We start from the raw sequence: 26,216 nt of genomic DNA on the forward strand, positions 1-26,216 counted from the left end.
GGCATAGAAAAGGGAGGTGCGGGCGAAGCGTTGGACATGAATGGTGGGGGGGGGGGGGGTCAGTGGGGGAACAGCTATGAGAGCCTCAATTCGGTTCCTGAAGAAGCTCTCAGCACATTAAGGGAAACGTCGGACATGATGCCGAACCGCACGCGGAACAACCCGAAAAAACACCGGGAGCGCTACCGCAGATTTCACGATCACAAAGTCCGCGCGCAGATCGCGGCCTCCATCGTAATCGCCCCCCCCCCCCCCCCCCGTTGCTGTCGTCACAATCGTCAACGGTGCCCCGATGATGACACCGGGGCCAGACACCTGCACTGTATGACGTCGTCATGGCGACGCGAGGGGGTCCCCGGGATGGAACCGCCTCCCGCACGTGGCGCAGGCCCCTCGTGGTGGTCGCGTTGCGAGCCCACTGCGTTCTGTTCGCGTTGTTGCTCCGGTCAGATTGTCCGGGTGCAGTTGTGCGTGTGTTGTTGGGGGGTCGTGTGGCCTGGCCACATTACACCCCCCCCCCACCACCTCCCCGTCAAGGGCTCGCAGAAAAGTGGCGACGTCAAGGGCCCAGGGGTGGTTAGAGAAGCGCCGAGAGGAGATGAGTGAAAGTGTCTCTCAAGGGAACTCCTCCTGCTCCTCCTCCTCCTCCACACGCGGCCAGAAAGCGCAGCGCCGTCACGGCCGGGCGTGAGCCCTGCACGAGGTGGGACGGGGCTCGCCACCCACCCACTCACCTGCTCACCACCCACCCACCCACCCGCCCGTCTGCTCACCACCCACCCGTCTGCTCACCACCTACCCACCTGCTCACCACCCACCTGCCCGCCCACCCACCCACCCGTCTGCTCACCACCCACCCGTCTGCTCACCACCCACCCGCCCACCTGCTCACCACCCACCCACCCGCTCGTGTCCACGCACGCAGCGGCGTTCTGGTTGACTGCGCCCGAGGTGGGGGGCGCTCCGGCGTCGTAAAAACCCAACCACGTGGTGCTGGAAGGAGATTCATCTTTTGCCGTCGACGTTCTGTGTCGCGACCCGTGGCACGGCCCTCGGGCTCCCCTTACTCGCCTGTCGCAGCAGCAGTAGTTGGTGGCGGTGAGACAGATGCGAGAGGAGCGTTCCCATTTTCCTTCCGCTCCGACTCACGGCCCGACGCACGTCAAAGCCCCCATGCGCTCGCTCACTCGCCAACAAATAAAAAAAAGACAAAATGCGCCCACCGCGATTATTGTAACGGCCGGGTGCTTTAAAAGGACTGAATTTCAAACATGTGTTTTCAATTAGGCTACACGGCTGCCTTCAGATCTCTCCGTCTCCAGAGGGAAAAAAAGGAGCGTGGGGAGAGGAGGACGGCGTGAGTCGTCGGGCAGAATCAAATCTGTCGGCGAATCGCGGCGTGAAGGCGCTCCTCCTGCGATGGTCTCCCCGGGATCCCCCCCCCCCACCTCCCCCATGTCCACTCCACCCCCCTCATTCCCACAGGAAGGCGGTCGATAACAACACAGCGAGTGGGATGACAGAGACGAGAGCGAGGGAAACGCGGCAGTGCTGGGAGGAAAAGGGGACTGAATGAACAAAAGACTTTGAGAAGAGAGCCATGAATGTTTGATATGAAAACCACGACTCCGAATGAATGACCCAAGAGACAACGTGCCGGAATGAAAGAACAATGTCAGACCAGAACCCTGAATGAATGAACCAGGAGACCGGCGCCTGGCGTGAGCGACACGAGACAGAGGGGCGAGCCCAGACCGGTCAGCTGCGCAGTTTCCCACTTGGCTACGCGAAATATAAACACTGCCGTCAGGGCGGGGGGCGGGAGGGGGCTGGAGGGGGAAATGGTGGTGGGGGGGGGCAGCCGTTGTGTGTGGCCATCAACCGGGGCTCCGCGCGGGCGGTCGTGTCTCCCCGACGCTCCGGGGACGTCGGGGAGACACGAGCGTCGGTCCACGCGCTCGTCGTCCGTGATGGGAGCTCTCCGTGGCGGCGGCATCGGCCCCCTCTCGGGGTGCACCGTCTGGCTGGTGCAGTGCGGCTGTATGACCATACTTCACCACACTGGTCACATCTGTGAGAAAAATAAATGGCCAAGTTTGCCCACGGGGGGGTGGAATTGGCGAACATTCTGCCCAGTCGCACAGCCAACAACGATAACGATTCGTTTTTGATGGCGCGCCCTTCACGCCGGGGCGTCTGGGAGAGCCTCGCACGCGAAACGCCGCCTCACGTCTCAACACACGCGCCAGGCAGCGCTTGCCTCTTTCGGCAGCCCTGAATCGAGGGTGGAAATTCCACATTCCTGTGGAGGGAACCGCGACGGACGGTGCAAACGGCTCGGTGGCTCCCCGCACGGTGCCCATCGGCCAGCCTGGCGGCTTGCCACGCGGCTTGCCACGCAGCTTGCCACGCGGCTTGCCACGCGGCGCAGTCGCGGGGTTTGCGCTACTGCGGCCAAGGCGGCGTTTGGGAGTTTTTCTCAGGCCGTGAAAGGGGCGCGGTAACAGCGTTGGTGCGCGGCACGGTGGGGGGTGAGGACTCGTGGAACGTCCGCACGAGAGATGTGGCGCACGCGCGCCGCGTACGTGAGCGCCGTGTACGTGAGCGTCGCAACTCCGCGATGGGATCGGTGGATCACGCAAAGATCCCCACGTGTCAAAACGGATGCTCACCCGCAGGGCCACAGGGAGGTGTTCGTACGAGGCAGTACAGCAAGTAGGTTCGTGATCTATCCGTACAGCAAGAGTTTGAGTGTTATATCCTGTCTATGCGTGGTTTTTTCCTAATCTTCGCTCACAAGTAAAACGTTTTTGCACGTAGGTGGCCAAACGTTGAGAATGAGCTTCGAGACAGCTCAACCGATTGGCTCGGCTGGTAATTCCAGCCGGCGCTCGGCCGATTCTTGTTTAAAACTAAAATAAATATGCGGGAGATATCGATCGGCTCAAACATCACGGCCCGTGTAGGAATGAATGCTTCCACAACCCGGCCAATAAAGATTTCAGTGATAAATTGTTTGAATGCAAATAAAAGTTGCTGTTATTTTTTTTGTTCAACTCTCCGTACACGGCGCGGCAGCATACGGCAACCTCTCGGCGCACATCCGCAGTCTAGGGTGCTAATTAACGCACACAACCTCATTACTCACATTAACGGCCACGTCGCAAAGGAGGAATAAAGTGGGCAGAGGCGCGTGTGCTGCCCGCAGTCGGCACGCTGAGTTATTGCCGGATTCGCATCCCAAGGCACGCGGACGCAGAGCCGCGGCGGAAACTCTGCAGTGACCTGCCCCAAAGTGCTCGCTAAACCTGTCACCCGATCCGAGCGCTAAGAAACCAAGGTCGAGAGGTCATCATAGCCAATGATTGTAAATTTAGCAAAACCTCGCCAGGGCCACACAAAGAGGAGGAGGGGGGGGGGGGCAAAAGGGGGCGATTTTTTTATGGGCCTCACTCAAAAGAGGGCCCTACCAGGGGCCTGGTCTCTTTAGCTGCTAATGAACAAGGGGGCCCCACGTGGCATTCTGCCCCAGCCCTCCCAGCCTCCCCCCCCCCCCCCCCCCCGGGGCCTCCAGAAGCCTCTGGGTGGTGGCACCTTATAACTTTCCAATGCTTCCTGCCCACTTCCCAATCCCACAGACGTTAAAAAAGGTGACGCCTGACCTCCCAAGAAGCCGTTAGTCCCGTCGCGGCAGTGTGGACTTCCCTTTGCTGCAGGCTCGCCGTGTCCTCACAGGACCGCTCTTCCAGCTTTTCCATCATCATCATCACGATTTGGATTCGCGTCTTCCCTTTGTTGCTCGCTCTGAAGTTTTGCTGCGGGTGGGGTGGGTGAGGGTGGATTTTTGTCCACTCACTACTCTCTCGCTCGCTCATTGACTCACTCACTGGCGCAGTGACTCATCACCCCGCCTATTCGCTCGCTCGCTCACCGACTCACTCACCGGCTCTCACACGAGCTCATTCATTCACGACCCATTGTACTCGCTCGCCCGCGCTCACTCACTCACGAACTCACTCACTGCCTCAATCGCTCCCCCCGATCGCTGCCCCCTCCCAGCCCCCAATGCATTTACCGTCACTCACCACCCGAGTGTCCGGACAAAGGTGAGGGGGCCGCTCGCGCTGTGCCGCTCACCCAGGCGGAGTGCGACGACGGATGTTCACAGGCGGCCCCGCGATGAATCAAGCGCCACCCGGGTGGAGGCAGTGTTTATTAATTAATTAGATGGGCCTGTCCGTCGCTCCGAACAACAATGTTTACATTGAACATCCGTGTGCCGGCCCGACACATTCTCATCGCTCTCTCTCTCTCTCCTTCTCTTCTCTCCCACTCCCTCACTCACACACCCTCGTTCCTCCCTGCTGCCGTGGTGCGCTATGATAGGAGGAAGGTGGGTACCTCCTCCTCTTCCTCTGCTGTTCCCAGGTCTACATCAACACTGGCAGGCCAAGTGACTGCTTCTCCTCCGCTGCGTGCCATTGATCGTGCAGGGCGCGTTGCCCACCGTGCCCCGCTGCACCGTACACGCGGAGAGGAACAAAGCCAACACGGTCGCGTTGCACGTGGATACAACGCAACACGCCGGTACAACGCAACACGTGGATACAACAACGTTCAGGGCGTCAAGTGCCCCGCAACGGCACTCCCCAGTGACATCCCCGTGACGCTGCGCCCACACGTGTTCATACACCGATGCGGTTATATCATTGCGGTGCTACTGACGCAGCCCGACCATCATTGCTGACGTCTCTCCTTCATTACTCGCGTAGGGCAGGCAACGAAGGACGAGCGGCCTCGCTGCGAGCGACTTCGACGGCGTTCGCGGTCGCGCCGAGCGTCGTGCCAAACCACAAACACGAAACAACCCGAAACACACTTCGGGGTCCCAACTTAGGTGTGCAGCTACAAGATAAGAGCTGTTTGTGGCTTCTTGGGGTTGCTCAACTCGCTTGCTCATTACTCGCTATCCGAGCGAGCGGGCGAGATGCCGGTTCAAACAGGTGACGCTTCGGGGGACAATCGCTTCTTGGCCTCTGTAAAAAAAAAAATTACTTTCAAAATCGATGCCTGCCAAATGGGGCTCCGCTCCGCGAGCTGCTTGCTCGGCGTCACAATCGCGGAAAACTGAAAATAAATACAAAAAGCCTCCCCTGGAGCGGAGACTCCAACAATAGCAACGCCGCGTTTCCCAGAGCGACAATCATCACTCGTCGAGAGTGAGCGGCGGGGCCGACGGGACAGGAGACGGCGGCGCGGGAACAGCCCCCGGGGCTAAGCAAAGGGTCCGTTCGGAAATTGCCCGTTCCATCATCTTCCCTTATCGGGCCCCGCATTCACTCCCCTCTCGCCTTTGCCGGCGAGCGCGACGAGCTGCCGTTTGTCATCCGCCACAAAGCCGCCACCGCCGCCGCCGCCCTCGCGAGCGAGGTTGTAAATGCGCCTCGTTCCCTCGTCCCGCTTGGCCGCGTTGGGAGCGGTGCTCGCGTGGAAGGCTCCGTAATTGACGTCTGTGACCATCCTCTGACAGCGTCGGTCTCGCCAGCCATCGCCTCTCCACCCCGACCACGACCGCTCGCTCTCGCACCCATCACGACGACCGCTATCACCACCATCGCCAGCAGCGGTGCCGCCACCCCTACCCCGACATCTCCAGTGCCCAACACTACCACCACGACCATCATCGCCAGCACCACCACCGTCAGCCGCTACCTCCGTCGCCGCTGTTTGTTGCCCGGCAGACGACGCAACCGCGAGGGCTCGATGGGTCGACAGACATTTTGATCACCGTGGGTGCAGTGGCCTGAAACGACCTCTGTCAGTGTCTGAGACTGGTAGAGAGGTGGGCCCCGAGAAGGCGCTGCCCGGGGCTCTGTGACTCGCAGCTCTTCACGCCAGCCTCCCCCGCCCTGCTCCACCTCCACCCTCATCGCTTCCTCCCACTGCAGCCATCGAAAGGGAGTACAGATTGACCGTAACTGTGCTTTTTGAGACGAGACTCTCAGCTCTCCTGACTGCCACGTGACAGTACAGCAAGCAGGTCGCTGGCACATCAGCGCGCAGTGCACTGACGTAACTCACTGTGAGCGTGACTTGTCTCCGTGTGCTCCGGTTTACTTCGCCCCACAGCACGGGGTTTGGCCAAACATCCCAATGGCAACCAAAGTTTTACCAGGTGGATCACGCTGTGCGCTAATCGTGGCGTGGCTTTAGCCCATGCACCCCTGGAGCACGCGTTGCCCCCCCCCCCCTCCCCGTGTGTTTCACCCAACACTGCCACGATCAGACTCCATCGCCGTGTGGCTGACAACCCAGGAGGAAATTCAACTTCCCAGCGTGTCGGCCGTGGCGGCAGTGGTGCCACTCGTCTCTATACAGCAAGAACCGCCTGGTTTCGATTCCCCACCCAGGGGAGCCCTCGCCGAGTCTGAAGACTTGGTGCACATTCGATTCCTGCTTCGGGTGTCTGACCAAACCAGTAGCTGTGGGGGACGTGGAATTTCCACCACTGGCTCAGGGCGGCCAACCAGGCTGGGCACTGCTTGCACCTCCCTCGGTTGAAGCAGAGAAACGCCCGCAATTTGTTTGGCTTTCAATTCCGCTAAACCACAGCTTTTATTTGACAGAGTTGGGACCTGCGGGGTGTCGGAATTGCCTCCTATAATTGCACGTCCATAATTAGTAGTAATTAGGGTTGGAACTAAAGGCGCCGAGGCTGTAATGAGCTCGTGCAGGGGGACACTTCGCTAATGCTGTGGCTCCCACGCGGCAGGCCGCTGGAGATGACGACGTCGCGTTTCCGTTCCGCACAAGCAACGGTTGCCGTCCTCGGGAAGCGAGGGGTGAGAATCCCCGGGCAGCTCATTGCTCAGCCCGCCTCTCAGCCCGTCTGTCCGATCGTCTCTCCACTCGTCTCTCTGGTGTCACACGTCGCCTCCGTTGCATTCACTGCCGTCGTGCCCCACCCCCTGCACCCCCCGCCCCCCCCCCGGTATTCGATCCAACAGCGCGGCCGGAGGGGATTGAAGCTGCACCAGCGGGGGGCTCTCAGATGATTTTTTTACGAAAAACAAAATGATCAAACTCGTGATATTTTAATTGCGTAACTGGTGGGATCTTTAATTCCTGTTGAGAACGCAAATAAAACCATCGCAATGGTTTCCCCACTCAAACGAGCGTAAGGGAACGGATCATCGTCTTCTCTGACAGCCCAGAGCTCGTGGTCGAAATTCCACATTCCTATTGCACGGTTGCTTATCCGTAAGACTACCATTTTAGAATTTCCGAAAAACGGAACTCGTTTTAGTGACCACAGAGAGATGATTGGCTCAGTTGGCCCCCAACCAGGCTTTGAAATCACAACTATCTCACCACTGCGCCATCCACATCGAATCGTCGAAATATGCTGGGTAGTGTCCGCTGAACCCAGCCAGGCCAGCGTGAGTCCACGTGTCTGGGTGCACTTAGCCCAGGATGACCCAAGGAACCGCAGGTAATTCACTCACCACCCACTGTGCACCGTCGTGCCAAGGCCCCACTCAGCACAGATAACTTGCCACGTTTCAGCCACTCCGTGAGCATATGTAGTAGCCCAGTGTGTTAGGCGTCTGGTAGCTTGCATGGCCCAGGTCTGCTCAGTCCATTTACCCTTCTCTGCTCCCCCTGTCTGCCCAGCCCAGGCCCAACGGTGCAACTGGTCAGAATATAACAATGCATCGAGTCATCAATGAATGTGGATTCTTTATCTCGCACGACAGACATGTAAAGCTGTGTGTGTAATCGACGACAATTTTCAATTCGTGTCCCTTCTACATAATTAGTCCACACGGCCAACTTCAACCTTCACTCGTGGGCTCTACATTCGCCCCGGTGGGAAAGCAAACTGAATGTATCCTTGGCTCGAAACGCATCCCTCGAATCGCGACAATCCATCGGCTCGCCATGGGAGAGACTCGTTTCACCGCGCGCTCCTACCAAGCGCATCTCACACGACGCTCACTCCCCCCCCATCCTCCCCGGTGTCGGGAGTAAAGGCCACGCGGGCGCCGCTGAGCACAAACGCATTTCCTGCCACGTCGAAGCGTCAGTGCCGGGGTAAACGGGACGGACGTTGAGCTGTCGGGACGTGAGGCGGCTTCTCATTGAGTCGAGTTCCCTCTCTCCCTGCCCGCGTCCTCTCACCGCGCCAGCCCTCCGTCTCGCCGACTACCCCAGCATTCATGCACCGACGCAACAGTCACCAGGCGGAACCGGTTACGGTGGAGTCGCTTTTGGGTGCGCTGGTTGTGCAACGGCATCGGGGCCAACGGAATAAACGGGGCACAGGCGCCAGGCCAAGAAAAGGAGAGGGTGGGGTACCTAAGACCGGGGTAAGGCCGGGGGGGGGGGCATTGCTTTCCTTACTCCGGTGCCCGCAACTCCATCGGCGATTGCAGCATGTCAGCCTCACCCATGTCGCTGCGCCCGCTCTGTCCCCCACCTCTGTGCCGTGTGCCAGACGGCTACTTTCCTCCCCAGAAGCCAATCCTGCGCCAGCTGGGCGTGCGCACACGTAGACGGCCACACCGACTGGGTGGCCACACCCAGTGGGTCAGGCACACCAACTGGCCGGCCGACCCAGCGACCCAGGCAGACACCGATTGCTCACCACAAGCCAAAAAGACCAACGGTGGCAGCACGGGTGAGCGACCGCAAGAAGGGGCCGGCGTGACCGTCGGTGGTGGTAGCGGTGACGGTGGCGTGCAGCCCACGTCACAATGCATTAGGCGGCGGCGATGATGGTGGAGCAGGACGGGTCCGTCGGGTGCAATCAGCCACGCCGGCCGCAGCTGCCAGGGAGGCGCGACGGGGAACGCGTGCGGACACATGAGAGGGCGCGGAGCCAATCTCGGCGCGACGGGACGCCGCCGTTATTCTGTTCGCCCATCGAAGGAGCCGCTCCACTCTCCGCCAGCGCCGTGTTGGACGGTCGTGCGAGGCGCGGTGACGGAGCTTGGTGGGAATGTCCACGGACTCAGGCAGACAAAATGAGAGAGATTCGTTTTCTTTGAATTCAGCAGCAACGATCTCGGAATCAAAGAGACAAACTCTGGGGTGCTGGGGATTCTTATGAATCGGTGAAAATGCCAGAAACTCGGGAACAAACGAAACCATAATCACAATTTTTAGGATTCAGTGGAAACACCTAAGGCTCCACGAACAAAACTGTGGCATATTTACGATTCTTTGAATTCAGCAGAAACACCAAGGGCTCATAGAGCCAATGAAGGTAACCTTCCTGCCCTCCCTTGTTTTCTCTTCTCTCCGAGTTTCTCTGCCTCTGGCGGTGCTCTTGCGCCGTGTAAGGGTTTGTGGTCGGTGTCCCACGGCAAATATTTCACGGAGAGGCCAACAAACACAAAACCACAAAATGCTGTTACACCCTCCAGTCTGGCACCATGCAGCTGAATTGACCACGGGGATACACCGGGCCATGAGGAGACACGGGGGCCGTGGGGAGACACGGGGGGAGACACGGGGGGAGACACGGGGGCCGTGGGGAGACACGGGGGGAGACACGGGGGCCGTGGGGAGACATGGGGGCCGTGGGTAGACACATGGGGAGACACGGGGCCGTGAGGAGACACGGGGGTCGTGGAGAGACACGTGGGGAGACACGGGGGCCGTGGGGAGACACGGGGGAGACACGGGGCCGTGGGGAGACATGGGGGCCACGGGGAGACGCGGGGGCCGTGGGGAGACACGTGTGCTGGCAGTAATGCCGCCTCTTCTTGTGGCTACGTGGTCAGCACGAGGGTTTTAGTTTGGAAAGCGCCCCTTTATTAAAGACAACTTGGCTGCTCCACCGACCAATAAATTTGGTATCGCAGCACTCTCTCTCGCTCGCTCTGATACAAGCATGGACGATGCCCAAGTAATAACATCGACTTCAAAAGATCCGCATGGTCTGCAAAGGTCAGGCGTAAATTATCTAAGGCTTTTTTTGCTGCACAATTGATATTTTGCTAAAATCGTTCTTCATTTGACATATAAAAGAAAATAAACGGAAAGGCAGACAAAGCAAGAAAGCAAGTGAGCAAGGGCATGTGAGGGGCTGAGTCTGGGGACACGAGGTGGGCACGTGTGCAACGTGTTTATCCCTGGAACCCAACCTCACGATCAACTCTGCTCTGCGAAGAATGGGAGATTTAAATCCGCCTTGGCTTAAATTCACTCTCGTAGAGAGATCGGTCAAAAAAGCAACAGCACCATCCACCCTCGTGGAGATCTGTTAAAACAAACAACGTCACTCGTGGACATCTGTTAAAGCAATGGACATTCATCCGTCGTGATGCGTTCAAACGACGTTGGCTCAATGTGTGCTTACGGACTTTATAGAGAGGCAGATCACTGTCCACCGATCGGCACTTGTGAAGCAAGATGCGATCTTGCAAGCGTGATTTTCAGCTGAGTTGAAATTCTTAAAATAACCGCTGAGGCTAAGGTTCACCTGGGTCAATGTCTCGGCTCCGAACGAGCGAACACAGGTGGGGTCCGTAGACGTAACTTCTCACCTGGCAGGCGCAGGTATCAGTGCCTGTAGAAGTTCGTCACCACTACGTTCGGTCCTGAGGCACCAGTAGAAACGCCACGTTCCTCTACCAAGGACCCATCCAGCGATGGGACAACAGCGATCGTCTCCCGGCAAAATGTGGCAGCCACACCAGGTGGCACTCATTTTATTGACCCGGAAGGCACAATGATGATAATAATGATGGTGATAGCGTGGTGATGGTGATCAACGGAATCGCCTGCGAGTGTGCAGGCGGTACAACTGCACAGGGGCCCACGGACCACGGAGGCCCAGTCATCGGGCTACAAAGTGGAAAGACATTTAACTGGGGGCCCCATTTAATTCATTCCGTGCACCAGGGCTCATGCACACTACGCTACAGACGATGACGATGATTGTAAACCCAGTCGACTTTTGTCAGGTTGTAAACTCAGCTTTTCATGACTGGGGAATCCAGCCTTTCAACCAACTATAGCCACATCCTGGCTTCCCCTGCCTCCACGTCGCGACATAATGCCGAGCCTGTGAGCCCCCCGCTCGCGCCGCGATGACGAGCCACGCGCTCTTACGGGAAGCGCTCCTTGATCTGCGCTCGTTCCCACGAGCGGTAGCCCAAAGCCACGACCACAACAAAAAAACCACACAGCACATCCGGAAGAAGAGGCCACAGCCTGCCGCTTGCCAGCCGCTCGAGCCCCAGAAACCAGAACCGCACGGCCAGACGTGAGCTTCCTGTTCCGTGAATTAAAAGTCGCCAATGACGACTATGCTTGGAGCTGCTGAGTGGCTCCAGCGGCTAACTACTCCTTGTCGGAGCAATGCGGAGACCCTGGGTTCAAATCCGGGATTCAGCCACCCCTGACTGCCTGGCTGTCTGTCTGTTAGTTTATCTGCCTGCCTACCTGTCTGTTGTCTGCCTGTATTTCAGTCCGCCCGTCTGCCTGTCTGTCCATGAGTGAGTCTGCCTGTATTGTTGTCCGCCTATCGCCATGGCCACGAGAGACACTGTGCCATGTATCTGCGTGGCTTGGCTCGTGAGTGCCAGGTCCTGTCGCTCGTCACCATCACGGACCCATTAAGGGTCAATTAAGAGAGGCGACAAGGTGAGGTGCGGGATTGGTGGCGACAGCGGTGCGCATCTGTGCATCGGTTTCATCTACCGGTTTTCCCCTTGCATCCTAGCAGCCCCAACTCATTCCCGGTCTTTACAGTTTTTAATGAACGATGTCAAGAGATATTACGCTGATTTTACTCTCCGAATTGTTTTTGCCGTCCTCATTTTGTTGCTGATTGTTTGTGACGCTGAATCTTAACACCCTCCGTGCATTGCGCCCGCTGCGCTGGACGGCTACGACTTAACTGGCTGCCGTGACGTTTACCCGGCCACGTGGCTCAGCGGCAGGCCCAGCGGCTCGCAATCAGAAGGTTCGAAAGTTCACACCGCGATTGGGGTGTGCCACACCGCTCTGTAGCAAAGTCCTGTGGATAAACTCACCCCCCCCCCCCCCCCCGGCATAGACATGTGGAGTTCCCACCACTCTAGCACAGGCGACGAGCTCCAGCGTTCGATTGAGATCACACGGATTGTTGGAACTGTACGGTCACTATTTTTCCGCCCATTTAGGGCGAGCTTCCTTTGAAGCCTAACATGACATTAGACAAGGCGGAAGCGACGTGAATGGAGCACGCGCGAAAGGCGTGGACACGGGGCCATCACCATGGCGGATTCCCCACAGAGTCGCCGGGCCTGTCCCCCCCCCCGCCATAGGATCGCAACGACAACAATCACACACCAATTGATCTGTTATGGGACGCTATCATTTTTGCCACGTCATATTTATGGTAACAATAGTTAAAAAAAAAGTATTATTGCCTTCAAGGTTGTGTCCAGGGCAGGTGGTTTCTGGTGAGCAGTGACTCATATTGGCACACACACACGTGGGAAACACGCACACACACACACCGATGACGTACACACACACGCGCGCACTACACATGGGTACACAAAGACAAAGGTCCTCTGTTTTAGCCTCATAGAGCCATTGGTACAAACGCTATTAGCGAGTGACTATTAAGTGTGCTGTGTCATATAGCACTGTGCTCTGGGCGGAGGGGGGGTGATGTGGCCAGCACCACTAAATCACACACATACTCGCCCATCCGTCTTTGTCTCTCCCACCAAGTGTCAGTGTCCACGACTAAAGTTCCAAACCAGAAAACAAAAAAACCCAGGCCGATTGCAATGGCACAATATTAGTGCCAATTAGGAATTGAAACAGGAATCGAAATCAGGAAACGAAACGGGGTTACGAGGACCGACTTCAAAGACATAGAGTCGCCCCAGAGATTGTTGGGGCAATTGGTGTTAGCGAGCACCTGTTAAGGCCGACACGAGTGGGTGGTGTACACCTAGCACCACGTCCAGCCACCTTTGTCACCCCACTACTAACCCTAGGGAGCAAACCACGCCAGTCACTCGCCGCGCGGGTTCGCTTTGGCCGGCAATGGTGGGGATTGGACCTGGTCGCTTGGTTCACAACATAGTGCTCTAACCACTACGCCATGGATGCTTCCTACCACAAAATACAAAGATCCCCCGTATAGCCTTTAATGGACTGTTGGGGCAAGTGCTGTTAGCGAGTAGCACCTATGGAGGCCGACACCGCACACACAAAGGGGGCAGATAGACAGAATCACGCCCTGACGCCTTTGTCTCCCTCGTGGCAATGTTTACGCACCGCACCAGGCGCAGTACTTACTTGAGGCCGAGTCGGCCTAGGGGAGGCACAGGACCGGTTTCAGATAATCGTCACTGTTGCTGGCCGCGAGCGGGGAAGAGAATTCGGGTCGCCGGGTTCACAGCGCAGCGCGCTAACCGCTACACCACCGCTCCCCACACCTGCAACATCACAGGGGCACGCCCGCAAAACACACGTCCTCGATGCTATATTGCCGCCACTCGAAACGCTATTAAACAGCTGCCTTATAGCGGCAACAATTACCAGATCGTTAGTGCTGCATTACAAGGTCTGCTTCCCCTGTAGTAATGACACGATTTGTTGCGGGGGTTTTTCTTTTTAGAGGCCGCACTCTTTCTAAGTGCATTTAAATAAATAAAGCGCTTAAGCATGTACCGCCGAATTATTCTGCGCGGCATTGCCACCTTTAATCATCTTGTGCTCGCGGCTGCGTCATTCTCCGTGCCCAGCCGCCGCGCTTTAATGGGGATTAGCGCGGGGCGGCGCTCGGCCCGCCACAGGGCGAAGCCTCTCGTACTGTGGGCAGCCTGCAGATTGCTGCCCCGACTTGTACTGTGGGCAGCCTGCAGATTGCTGCCCCGACTTGTACTGTGGGCAGCCTGTGGGTTTCTGCCCCTACTCGTACGGCGTTTTCGAAAGGTTTTGTTTTTTCTCTATCCTCGCTATCCCGCGTCTAAAACGGTGTCCAGCTCGCAGGGGTCGTCTCCAGGTCCTCGGCTCTCATCGTCGCTTACAAAAGTATTCAATGAGGATTTGGCACAAACGTCTCGTGCAGGATTGTGAAAATTCCTCGACTCACTGGGGGTGAGTGTGTGGTGGGACGGAGGAGCGTTAGAGTTAGGGTTACGAGGTCAGGTTACTGAGACGGGCTGTTGGCACCCAGAGGTCACAACCAAGCAGAAGACCGACATCTAGACGAGGGGCAGTGCACTTTCAGAGGTCGGGTGTCAACTGAGACAACTGTCGCATCCAGCAGAAGGCAAGAAGCATAGAGACTGCGATGACCTCTTGACCTTTACAGCTCCCGAGTCCACCCCATTTCACGGGTAAAGGGTTGCAGCCTGGACGAGGAGGCCGTGGTCCCAGGACCTCCAGCGTCCACCCGGTGTGCTCGCCCATTGCGAAACGGTTCCTCTCCACGCACCGACGCGGCACCGCCGGCTCCACCCTAATTCGCTTGGCAATTAAGTGCGGGAAATGACATAATAACGGGGGCGCGATCTTGGCCGAAACCCAGAGAAACAGACTTCCTGTCTGCCGGCTGTAAAATTACACTGCGGTCAGTCCTCACCGAGAAGCCTGGCAACTGGGCCCCTTGTGCCGAGCGCTGGGGATGAGGGCACGGGAAGAAAAGTGGCGAGCGCGCGAGACAGAATGAAAGGCTTTCTCATCTCCTGAGAGAAAAGAGAGAGAGAGCGAGAGAGACAGTGACAGCCCGCGATGTGTGCCGAACAATGAAGAGAAAATAATCCCAAGTTCGCCGCAAAACGGGTGAAACACACACGCGCAATTTCCAATCCACCTCTGCAAGAAGCTATTTGCCACAGCGGTGGGCAATTCAACACGAGTGCACATCAGGGGAGAGAGATAATGTTATTATGCGCATCGTTTGCCATGCTTCACCCGACTACAGATTCATACATATTGTAAAATTTCATTTGGCTAAATTTCCGAATCCCCTTAAGTCCTCCTCCTCCTTCCAAGCGCACATTTGTTCAAGGTCACAGTAACCGCGTGCTTGGCAATTGGAGGGATCGGCGCAAGGAGGCAGGCGGCGGAGAGAGCAGCAGGGAGCAATAAGAGATTCAAGAGAGCGGGAGAGAGCGAGACGGAGCAAGGCGAATGTAGCGGTCAAAACTGTGCTCATTTTTCAGGACATTTGTTTCGCGTGCTCTCTCAAGCCGGCTTCTGCGACGTCAGCGAGGAGGAGCGAATGCCAGACACTCGCCGCACATCTGTCAACCATTATGGCCAATAAGACGCGCGGGACTGTGGAAAAAAAAACTCACGGTGGGTTTTATATTGTAATTGAGTTTTACCATCACAGCGTGGTCCCACGGTACAATGAGGCCCTCTGGAAACCCGGCGCGCAGTAAATATGCCACGCTCGTTCGCTCGCGGCTTTACGGCAACGACTACAACAACAGCAGCAACAGCGGCAGCTACAATAGCTGCGATGGCAGGGCCAGCACACCTGACAAACGCGTCGCGTGTCGTGAGTTGTGCGTGCGTCAGAACCCTCGCACGCCAGACGCGACCGTCTCCTCCGACAACGATGGACGGCTCGGAGAAGCTCGCGGCGTGCCCGCGGCCTCCGATCTCAACTCGTGGACCGCGTGGTAATACCACCACTGGCCACTTCGATCGCTCGCCTATGGCTTGCTGTGTGAGTCCATGGGTCTCTACGTAAGTCTATGCATCGCTATGCGAGTTTATCCAACTCGATGTGAAGTCAATCACCGACTTCAACTTGGCTCTCGAGGTTATACGGCGCGCCCTGCACGCTCTGTGGCCCCCCTCACCATCGTTCCCGTCCCTCGTCACTGGCCCACCGAGAGGTCGCGTGACTCAAATAATGGGGCCTCCCCCTTGGAAGCCGTGTCCCATCCTGACCCGTCAGGCTCCCTTCCCCTGAGAGAGGGAGAGAGAGAGAGGTTGCCGAGTAAAGCAGGCGTCTTAAAAAAACATTGTCAGAAGGCAGCACCAGAAATCCCTCCCAACCCCCACCCATCCCCTCGCTCTTCCCTTCCCCAGCCCCCTCCGCGCGGTAGTCGCTTTGTGATGCCGGTCACGCCGGCCGTGCCGCCGTGACCTCGGGCGGGCGGGCGACGTTGAACGCAGCAACTTTCCCCGATGGGTGGCCGCGTCGTCGCGAGCAGCCGCGACTGGCGGAAAGAGCCCTCGACCCGCCGCCGGGAGCCTCGGGACGCCCCTCATTCCCCGTCTCCGCTGGGAGACGCTGGCGCACGGTGGCCACTCTGGGACTGCGACGGCTGCGGCGTTCGTCGCGTTGCTGGACTAGCAGCGTGGAGGAGAATTCGACTGAAGATTAACTTGGCCCGTCAACCCTCCCGGCCCAATAAAATGTCCGACTGTTAAGGTCTCGCAGATGTGCTGTGTAGCTCTCCGCATGCGGTCCGGCACGATGTCCGACGTTTCACTCCAACGTTCTGGGAGCTTCTTTAGGAACTTAATCAAATTGAATAAATCAACATTGGTGAAAATGGCCACTGCTCGGCAGGCAGTTAAAGCCCCCACAAGCGCACTTGGAAAAACCAGACCCCGTCATGGAAATGTGGAATTTCAACCGCTGGCTCGGAGCTCATCAGAAGCGACGAGCGCCGGCCCACTTTTACAGAGCAGGAGACTTAAACTTTTGACTCCAACTCGGGCAGTGGCGCCGTGAAAATATTCGTTCAAAGCCACAAAAATGACAAAACCGATTACGAGGGGCAATGAATCACACGGTGCGCGGAGGCCGGGAGACGAGGTGCAGCTGGGCGCGGGCAGCGAACCCGCGCCGAGGAAAGCGACGCTCCGCCGCTCCGACGCGCCGCACGTGGCCACAACGCGGTCGGCTTGGGACGGCCCTCGCTCGGAAACCCCCCTCCACCGGACCCCACGCACCGTCCCCAGCCAAACCCCCTGCTTGAGAGAAGCGGGGGCGACTGGCTGATCCCACTCCCATACCAGCCCCTAGTTCCAATGCTTTACCTCCTCCCTGCGTGCTAGCTCCATCGTCATTATAAACTTCATGATTACATTAGTCATCGTCGTCGCCTGCTGTGATCTCTACGCTGTAGCCTCCACGTGCCGTCGCCATCACTCACTGTCCAGCGAGGCCCCAGTCCCCTGTAATTTACTGCCTTGCATTTTATTTCGGGTTCATTTTTTGTTTTATTTTCTCCAGATAATGAATTAATAATGCGCCAAAGCTGGCCGTGCGGAGAGCACTAATTCGCTGCACGGCGACGCGTAATTAAACGGGAAGCAAGAGCGCATTAGACTTTTTGGAGGCGCGAATGGGTCATGTAAATTGGATGAGATGCGTCCTCACCCCCAGCGCCCCCATCAGCGAGAGCGCCCTGGCACCTAGCCGGCGTCAAAACCAGAAACCTCTCCAGCGGATTAGAGCGAGTGAGGAGCGCCCCACGGAAGCGAGCGATTCGAGCCGCGTGTGACGTGCGACGCGACAACGGGGTCAAAGGTCAAAGCACCTCGCAAGCCCACACGAGGTATGCTTCTGGTGGAATTCCACATCCCTATCGCAGGGGCCAGTCTCTCAAAAAGTTGACCCAATGTTACCTTGCAACAAAATGAGTGCTTAGCAGTTTAAATGAGCCGGAGGGATTATGCTGATGACGAAGAGTGTCGAACATAGCGCATCATCATTGTCGGCCTTGATCGATCTACTGCTGGATGAAGGCCTCCCCAAGCCATCGGCATGTCCCCTTGCTAGTTTTCTTACATGAGTGTTAAGCTACCACGATGATGCAACTCGGATTATATTTCCAGGACAAAAAACAATTAACCCGGCCTGGCGGTGAGGTGGTTTGAGCACGTGGTAGGCAGGCAACTGTAAAGGCTGTGAACTCAAATTCCTTTGTTCTGTGGATATAGTTTCCTCTGCCCATAAGAATGTAGAATTTCCACCCCTGATGCGGAGGCGTGACTCAGCAGGCGAGAGATAGCGGCGGCTTGGGGGAGGCCTCGGTCCGGCAGCGGATTGAGCATGGCTGACGGCTGACGACAATGACTGGGGGCCGTAACCCAGAGACGCACGCTACTCCCACGCGCGCATGGAAGGGAAGTCGCCTTTGACAAAGGCCGATTGAGATTCCTCGCGCGGCAGCCGCGGTAGAGCGCCGGTGAGCCGCACGCCTACGCAGCGCTCGCCCCACAGCGCCGCAGGAAACGGCGCAATCGCCGTGGGGCTGACCATCGCAAGCACGACACCTGCCCCTGCCCTGCCCTGGTGCGGAGCTCCAAGCGTTTGACCTTTAGCTGAAACAAAGCCTCCCAGTACAACCCGGTCTGGATGGGCCCTGTGCATGGTCTCAATTGATTATAAAGGTCATCATCGCACTCTCCTGAGGGCCCAGGACTCGACGCAGGAAGGGGTCAATGTCAAGAGTCTCTCTTGCAAGGGACACCTGGGATACAAATCATCATTACCATCAGCAGTCACGGTCAATCCACTGCTGTATGAAGGCCTTTGCAAGCGACTGTCACAACCCCTGCGATGTAACTGAGACACAAATGCAAGGTCCAAAATGTACGGTGCCAAAATAAACTGGCCCAAAAAAAAGCGCAAAATGTTCTCGACTCACAATTGTCTTTTGACGTGGAGTGAAAAAAAAACCCTCGATTTACCAAAGACAAATAACGCCACGACTCGATCAATCAGCCCAGAAAAGTGGCGCTGATACAAAGTGTACTTTGGACCCGGTGCATAAACCCACACGAATCCTCTCGTAACATAAAGAATTGCCTCGAAAAAAATCCCGGCTAACTCACCGCTGGCCCTGCTGCTGCCCTCTCGGGGTGTTTGGGGGCCGGGCGGGGAGAGGAAGGGGGAGGGGGGTAGGGAGAGGCGGATGGCGCCTGCGCTGGTGGGGATTGAGTCCCTGAATTATGGCAACGTCAAGGGGTATAGAATCTCCACCTCTGACCTCCGCACCTTGTGCAATCGCGCGGGGATAACGGCGTGGCGCTTTGTGAGCGCCGGCTCCGGAGACTCGGGAGGGGGGGGTGCCATGGGAAAACGCAGTGGACGGTGACCACCTCCTCCTCCTCGTGATTCTCTTTCTCCCTTTCTCCTCTCTTCTCTTTCTCTGACCCCAACCGCCGCCGTTCCCCGTTCGCTTTGTCTCTGGGCGAATGTCACAATAAGGGGCGTGTGATTCCGCGGTGGAGTGGCGGCCAAAGGGGAGGCGACACAACCCCGGGGAGAGCGTTGCACCGCTGACATGGAGTGATAAAAGCGGCTCGCGTGTAGCGAGCAACTTGCGTTGTTGAGATGTGAGACGGTGAGAGACAGTGGTGGTGGTGGTGGTTGTTTGTACAGGCTTCCATCCAGCACTGAATAGATCGTAGTTGCCGATGGTGATCGTCTGGCCAGATGAGGTGAGATTAAGAGATTGTGGTGGTGTTTTGCTCATCTCCGTTCTGATCCATTGCTTTAAATTCCACATTCCCATAGCAGAAACTGCTCCATCGGACTAGCAGCGTAAGATTCCAACAGTGGTTCCTATCTTATCGACCCCACAGACGAATATCGACCCGGATTTAAACTCGGCTTCTTACCAATTGTGAGCGTATGCACATTCCGGTTATGTGAGAGCACGCACACACACACGCACACGTGTACACGCACGAATACAAGAGATCATCCTCCTTTTAGGCACATCGACTTCTGCGCAAGTGCTGTGAGCCCCTATTAAGGCAAGAGGCCATCAATCACAGATGTTAGCACGCGCGCACGTGCACACACACAGAGACCCCCCCCCCCAAGCTTCTCCAAGGAAAGTCTTGTTCGGGAGCTCCTATTAAGTCTCGCACAGCGCACGAGGGGTGGTGTGGCCAGGATCACACCCAACCGCCTTTGTCTCTCCAGTACTCGACTCGTTAACCCTGAGTCGACCTAGGAGAAGCCCGGAACGAGGATCGATCAAACTCAGGTCGCCAGGTTCGTAGCGCAGTATGCCACCGCACACGCACACGCGCACGCACGCAGATACAAAGACACACACACGCAGGACACACGCACACGCGATGCGAATCTCCAAACCTCCCATCACCCCCACGCCTCCCAAGTCGTGCAGTCAGCTGTGCAGCACCGGGAGGAGGGAGCCGAGTGGGAGGAAGGGAGGGGGGCGTGTGGGTGCGTGGTGTGGGTTGGCACAGCCCCCCCCTCCCCCCCATGATCTCCCCTGCGAGCGGAGGGGGCAGCTCCGGAACACCCCGGGGGCAACAAAAGCACCCCCGGGGGCATCTCTCATCTGGCGGGCGGGTGAAGCGGGCGGTCGACGCTGTGGGGACGGCACGGCTGCTTCGTCGTCCACTGGCCGGTTTTGCCCGCACAGAAGGAGAGCGAGGGCTGCTTGGCTGGGTGGCTAATTAATTGGCCCACTCGCCTCGCGTTTGCTGGCCTCACTGGCGACCGGCTGGCAGTGTCGGCTTCAATTAGCGGCTCACTGGGCCTGGGGGTGTCGGGGCCCGCCCGGCCGCGCCGCCGTTTGTTTGGAGCGTAATGGATGCGCGTCCACCAGCGGCGCTTCCTGCCCCAATTTTCAACGTTTAAAAATGTTGGTTTAGTTTCCGTCCGTAAGCTCGAAGCGCACAACGGAGTTACGCGTGCGACCTCGACGGTACAGCCGGCTCGCCTCATCGCCGCCGAACCGAGGACGTGGGATCATCCCCGCGTGACGCGGGTCGCCGCGCGGGGACGAGGTCAAGACAAACCACGAGCACGGCGGAGGACGGGCCGAGCCGGCGGCGTGCGTCAGCGTCGCTCGCTTGCACCGCGGTTGTTTACGCCGAGTAACCGAATCCATAACTTATATTGCGGCGGAGCACAAACACTAATTTATCATGCGTCTGTCGGTCGGGTTGAGAAGTGGTAGAGGGGAAGGGGGGGGAGAGTGAACCTTGACGATCCCCTCGGCGAGGGGGTAGCTTGCGAGCCCCTTCACCCCCCCGGCCCCCCAGGAGCAGCGCCGTGCGTCATCGCTGTCGCGGCCGACTCATCTGGAGCGCGCGAACGGCGGCCGCTACAAACACGGCCCTTGTTCGACCCGCAAAAAAAATAATGTCATCGTTTTTAATAAATAACAGTTTTGGTTTCTCGCGTTTCTTTCTCTGGGAGGTGCGAGAGGCGCGGGCGTGTGAAGTGACGCCGAGCTCGGCTCAGAGGTGTGACGTCACCGTGACGGGATCCATCGTGGGGAGGCGGTCGTGTCCATTAATGGGCCCCGTGCCGGTGGTGGAAATTTATCGTTATTATGACGGGGCCCAGTCTATCCGCTTGTGGAACGGCCACTGTTGAGTAATAAGTCTCCGCGTATGTTTCGCCGTTGTGCTGCGAGCTCCTCGTTTTTTCGGTGTGCCGCGTGACATTCGGTGTGATGTCCGACGTTTTGCTCCACGTGCTGAAAGAGCTCGCGCAGCACGTGGAGCAATGGGAGTCGTGCCGATCGACTCGCGGCCACCAACCGTTGTTGTTGTTGTTGTCCTTGCCCCCGCCCCTCTGATTAGTACGGTTGGCTACGTACGGTGAGACAGAAGTTCAACAAACACACGTACCACCGGAGAACACAGCGAGTGGAGAGCCACTGTGGACTTCCCACAAAGTGGCAACTAATTTCTCATCAGCTGTGTGGTGGCGAGGTGGTGAGGTTTCATAGGCAAGCCAGTAAGTAATAAAACAACGACGTCGAGAAGATGTCACTGCCCGGCGCGCTGGGCTCGGCGCCTGGAGGCTGGAAGCGTTCACGGCGACGAGACTTGGCGCTTCCTGCCGCTCGGCGCGCCAGCTGGGTCCTCGCAAATCTGTTCCCGCTCGGATCCCCGCATGCGTGTGGATGACCTCCCGTAACGCCGTGGCCAGAGATGCACTCGAGGACGCACTGTGCTCGCCCCACGCTGGCACGGCTGCCCGCTGGAGCCTCACGTCCTCAATGTGGCCTTTGTAGCCTTCCAGTGGCTGTCCCGAGCAGGCTGTGGAAACTCCACATTGCTATGGCACATATCGGACAACCACCGTCGCTGGCTCTCCGTGCGTACATTTTGTTGACGAACAAGAACAGAGATCTCGCTGAATACGTTGTGGGTATGCCGGGAGACTGAATTTGGCACGTGACGAGTAGTAGCCACAGCCATAGCAAGAGGCATACTGGATGTGGTGAGCCGAGTGCGTTAATCTTGTTTTCGGCTCGCTAACACGGACAGCCGCGACTGGAACTAAGCGCTGCACAGGACCAGAGAAGATGCTGGGCCGAGGCCACTGCCGCCCGGGATTTGAACTCTCGTGGCCTTCCCATCGTGAGCCGAGTCCTCTGACCACTGCACCAGGGGGCCGTGAAAGCGCTCAGCAACAGGCGTGCGTCCGCACCGCCTCGACGTGGCCCTCACGACCTCCCCTGGCCAGGTCATCGGGCAGCACCATCCACGACCGTCGGTAACTCTCTGGACGCGCCGATTCCGCCCTCCCCCCTGCAGGGAAACGCGCCCGAGCCAGAGGTGTGGCGCGTTCGGGGAGAAAAGGGGCCCGAGGGGGCTCGCTGGGGGCAGGGGTCGGGGTGTTACGGGGGAGGGGGGGTGACAGTCTCCTCTGCGAGTGCGGCACCAGAGCCCCTCTGGCCCACGGTCCCCCGGTGCGGTTGCGCCGCCTGCACACGCAGCCGCCACGCCAATGGCAGGAGGGATCGAGGGCCCCGGCTACCCGGCCTGCCTCGCTCGGCACTGCCCGTCGCAGCGCAGGAGAGATTCCATCCACGAGACGTCACCCAGTGGAGATGTTGTGGGTCCCCGCCCCCTAATTAACAGCAGTGTACCCCAAGTGCCACCCCACGCAGAGGCAGTTCCTCAGCGTGGCTGGGGAGGCAGCCGAGTCCAAGTAGGCTCCACCACGCCACAGTCCCAGTGCCTGTAGCCCACGAGCTCTGCTCTTTCACCGAGATTGTGGATAGCGCCCCCCCCACACAATACACAGGGCTCCGCGTAATGCCCCTTGACTGCCGTGTCGACGAATCAACGCCGACCTGCCCAGCACGTGGGCGCCAACGCCGCACGCGCGATCCCAAAGGAAGCTCCGCCCCGCCCGCACAGCCCCAAACCCGCGGCCCTGCCACGATGCAAATCCCGGCGCTTCCGGCAATTATGACGATGACGACGAGGAGGAGGAGGTTGGCGCAAGCTCTCACGCGTGGCCGCGAGGGTACGAGGCGCCGTTGTGCTGGCACATGCCTCGGCTACAACACTGCCATCGCGCCATCGTCACCACCATCATCATATTCATTGTCGTTATTGTCCCTGAACGTATGCGACATTCACACAAGTACGCGCGCATGCTCATCACCGTCGTCACCCACGTCAGCCAGTTTCTATCCACTGCTAGGCAGAAGCACGTGCGAGGGTTGGTGATGCGGCCCAGCGGTAGCGCGATCGCTGCTTGTTGTTGCAAAGATTCACGGTTCAAAACCAGTGGCTGCCCTGGTTAATACTGCTGTAACAACACTACGCGCCGTCCACCTCACAGTGGCTGATGAAGATCTCCTGACGTTATTCCAAAGAGTAGGTCACTGTGTACCGGCGTCAGGATCAGAATTTGCTCATTTAGAAAATTACCCAATGGGGATTCTACACAGCAGCAATCATCGTTCTCTACTGGCATTCTGATCCCTTGAGTTCTCAGCTGGTCAAACTAAATCAACTTCAAACTTGTGTGGATAGCACATTATCCAGAGGATATTCATTTACCGCACACATTCCATGGTGTCATCCCTAACCGCCCACGATATCCACGCACAATTCCGCGCAAGCGCATTCGTGCTCGACTGCGCGCTCAACCAGTTTCTGTCCGCTGCTGGGTGGAAGTTCACGACCTGGCTGCCTAAGGTGCAGCGGGGGCGATTAAAAATTTCCGCGCGCAATCGCAGCTATCGCCGGGAATTGAACGGACATTTCCATCCGTCGCGACGAGCATGAGCGTCGATTTGCTCCGACAGGCTATTCGTCAACGTGCGTGAAATATTATTTTGTTCGGACATGACTTCTTACATGGCGCAGAGTCGCTCACCTTTTTGCGGTGTCCCCGCATTTTTGGCTAACGGCGATGGAGAAGCCTCGATCCATCATACGCGGCACGCGCCTCGTGGCGCGACACCGCGCGCCACACCTCGCGTGCGTCCGCTTTCGCCGTTCCGGCCTGAAGAGGTAGTCGCCAACTACGCTCGCCCCCCACCCCGTCACCAGCAGTCTGTGTGGCTCTACAGGGGCACGTTTGTCTCTTTATGCACGCGTGCATCTGTATCAGTAATGAGGCAGCATCGTTGAATGCGCGCAAAGGGTGGAGCCACTTTGTCCATCGGCTGCTGGATTAAGGCCTCCCCCACGCCGTGCCGCTCCGTGCGAGCCGGTGAAGTGACGAGAACCCCCACACCGGGTACGATGGCGCTCGCCACTGGTGGTAGCCACAGCCAGGAATCGAACTCGGGTTGCCAGGTCCATAGCTCAGTGCACGCACCAATGCATCCCACGCATCAGTGACGTATTGTCAGAACCGCTCGTGAGGCAATACCTTGGTCATTGGGGTTTCATCACAGTACTAAAGAGCCACATCCTACGCAATGATCATGAGACCACTGACGACCACCACAACAACAACAATAATAACAATACGGCCCATTAGCAACTGGCGCTTGAAGCATCAATAGCATTGCAGAGTGAGTGCATGGAGACTCCGATGACCAAGACGGGGGTCAATTTGCACGAAGCCGCCTCGCACAAAAGCTGCGTGTGAGTGTCGCTAATGAATGACGGGGCCCCACGCGGCGTTCTGCGCCCCCCCCCCCACGGGCCCCTCAGCCCAGCTTCTCCAGGAGGCTCTGGGTGGCCCTGCCTGTGAATCACTCACAGCCATCACATCGCATGGGACGTAAGGGATATATTATTGGCGATCGATGTATCCGAGTATTAGCTTTACGCTCAAGGGGCTCGGAAGAGCGGCACGTGACAGGGCAACCGATACGCAAAGTCAAGACGGCTCGCTCCTAATGAGGTTGGATTTGATCGCGACGTCGAATCAAAACTCTTCACCGAACTCCACGGTGGCGGGGTTCGAGTGGGTGCGTGCCAACGCTGCGGGAGATCTCTCTGTCTCCTTGTCTCTCTCGCGGGGTGCAGGACGCGGACAACGCCTGCGGTGGCTCGGGCACGAGCGAGACAAACGTCGTCATCACGGGGCAGCTGTCGGGGAGCTCATCGCGCTGCTCACGCTCGCCCGGCCACTCGTACAGCCAGGCCTTCGCGGACAAGTGAAACGTAACGAATAACTGAGTAATTGCCTGTCCATTGCGTGACGATTATGTTGTAGGGACACGATGGAGAGAGAGAAAAAGGGCGTTTAAATTTATAAATGGTGCATCCGGTAATAAGGTGTAAGGCTGTGCCGTGGAGAGAAGCGAGCTCGCAACAAAATAGCTGCAAAGGAAATTAAAATGCAGTATCCACATCAGGCAGTGAGCGTCTGCAGCGATTTCTTTCCAAAGGCCACCGAGTCCCAAGACTCGCTCCCCAGGAGGGTCCTGTTGCAAATATACAAACACTGATGTCATGCTCTAAGTCGGCATCATTGAAGTGGCGCCTACCTCCTGTTTACAACCTTGAGCCGGTGGTGAAAATTCCACATTCCCATGATGGAGGCAAGTATATACATCGGACAACCACTGCTGACTTCCATTTCTTTAGAACAGTTAATAGTCTTCTGCTTGTTGTTCTCCCCCTGCACCTCCAATTATCACGGTTGGCTACGTACGATGCGAAAGAAGTTCAACATGCGTACAAAGTGGTGCTCATTGTATTGAGCCCAGAGGGACTGATGGGCTGGGTCAACCCCCAAACAGGAGTTGAATTCATCCACCTTCCAATTGGAAGCCGCTAGCCCTGCCGCCTGAGCCACATGGCTCAGGTTGCACCGCGAGTTCGTCGCTTTGGGGTTCCACAGTGGCGAGGTGTTAACTTCCTCGCCTGGTATACTGGAGGTCGTGGGTTCGATCCTGACCCTGATGCCTGCTGTATATTTGGAGTTCGCGTGTCTCTCTCCCTGTGGTCACGTGGGTTTTTTTTTTGTCTGGGTCCTTCGGTTTTCCCTCCACATGAAGAAACACGCGTTGAGAGTATTTGGC

General features: G+C 57.6%; 1 protein-coding gene and 1 long non-coding RNA gene across 2 annotated transcripts in view; one reads left to right on the forward strand and one right to left on the reverse strand.

Moving 5' to 3' along the window:
* CHSY1 (chondroitin sulfate synthase 1) overlaps positions 1-26,216 on the reverse strand; it is an 83,634-nt gene that overhangs the window by 49,758 nt on the left and 7,660 nt on the right. The gene's annotated exons all lie outside the window — the stretch shown is intronic.
* LOC133346763 (uncharacterized) lies at positions 588-25,487 on the forward strand. The gene is made up of 3 exons (XR_009755593.1): positions 588-703; positions 4,387-4,587; positions 25,216-25,487. It is a non-coding gene; the product is annotated as an uncharacterized LOC133346763 (long non-coding RNA).

This window comes from Lethenteron reissneri, chromosome 24 (assembly GCF_015708825.2).
Source record: "Lethenteron reissneri isolate LAM-NWPU_2019-01 chromosome 24, ASM1570882v1, whole genome shotgun sequence".
NCBI lineage: Eukaryota > Metazoa > Chordata > Hyperoartia > Petromyzontiformes > Petromyzontidae > Lethenteron > Lethenteron reissneri.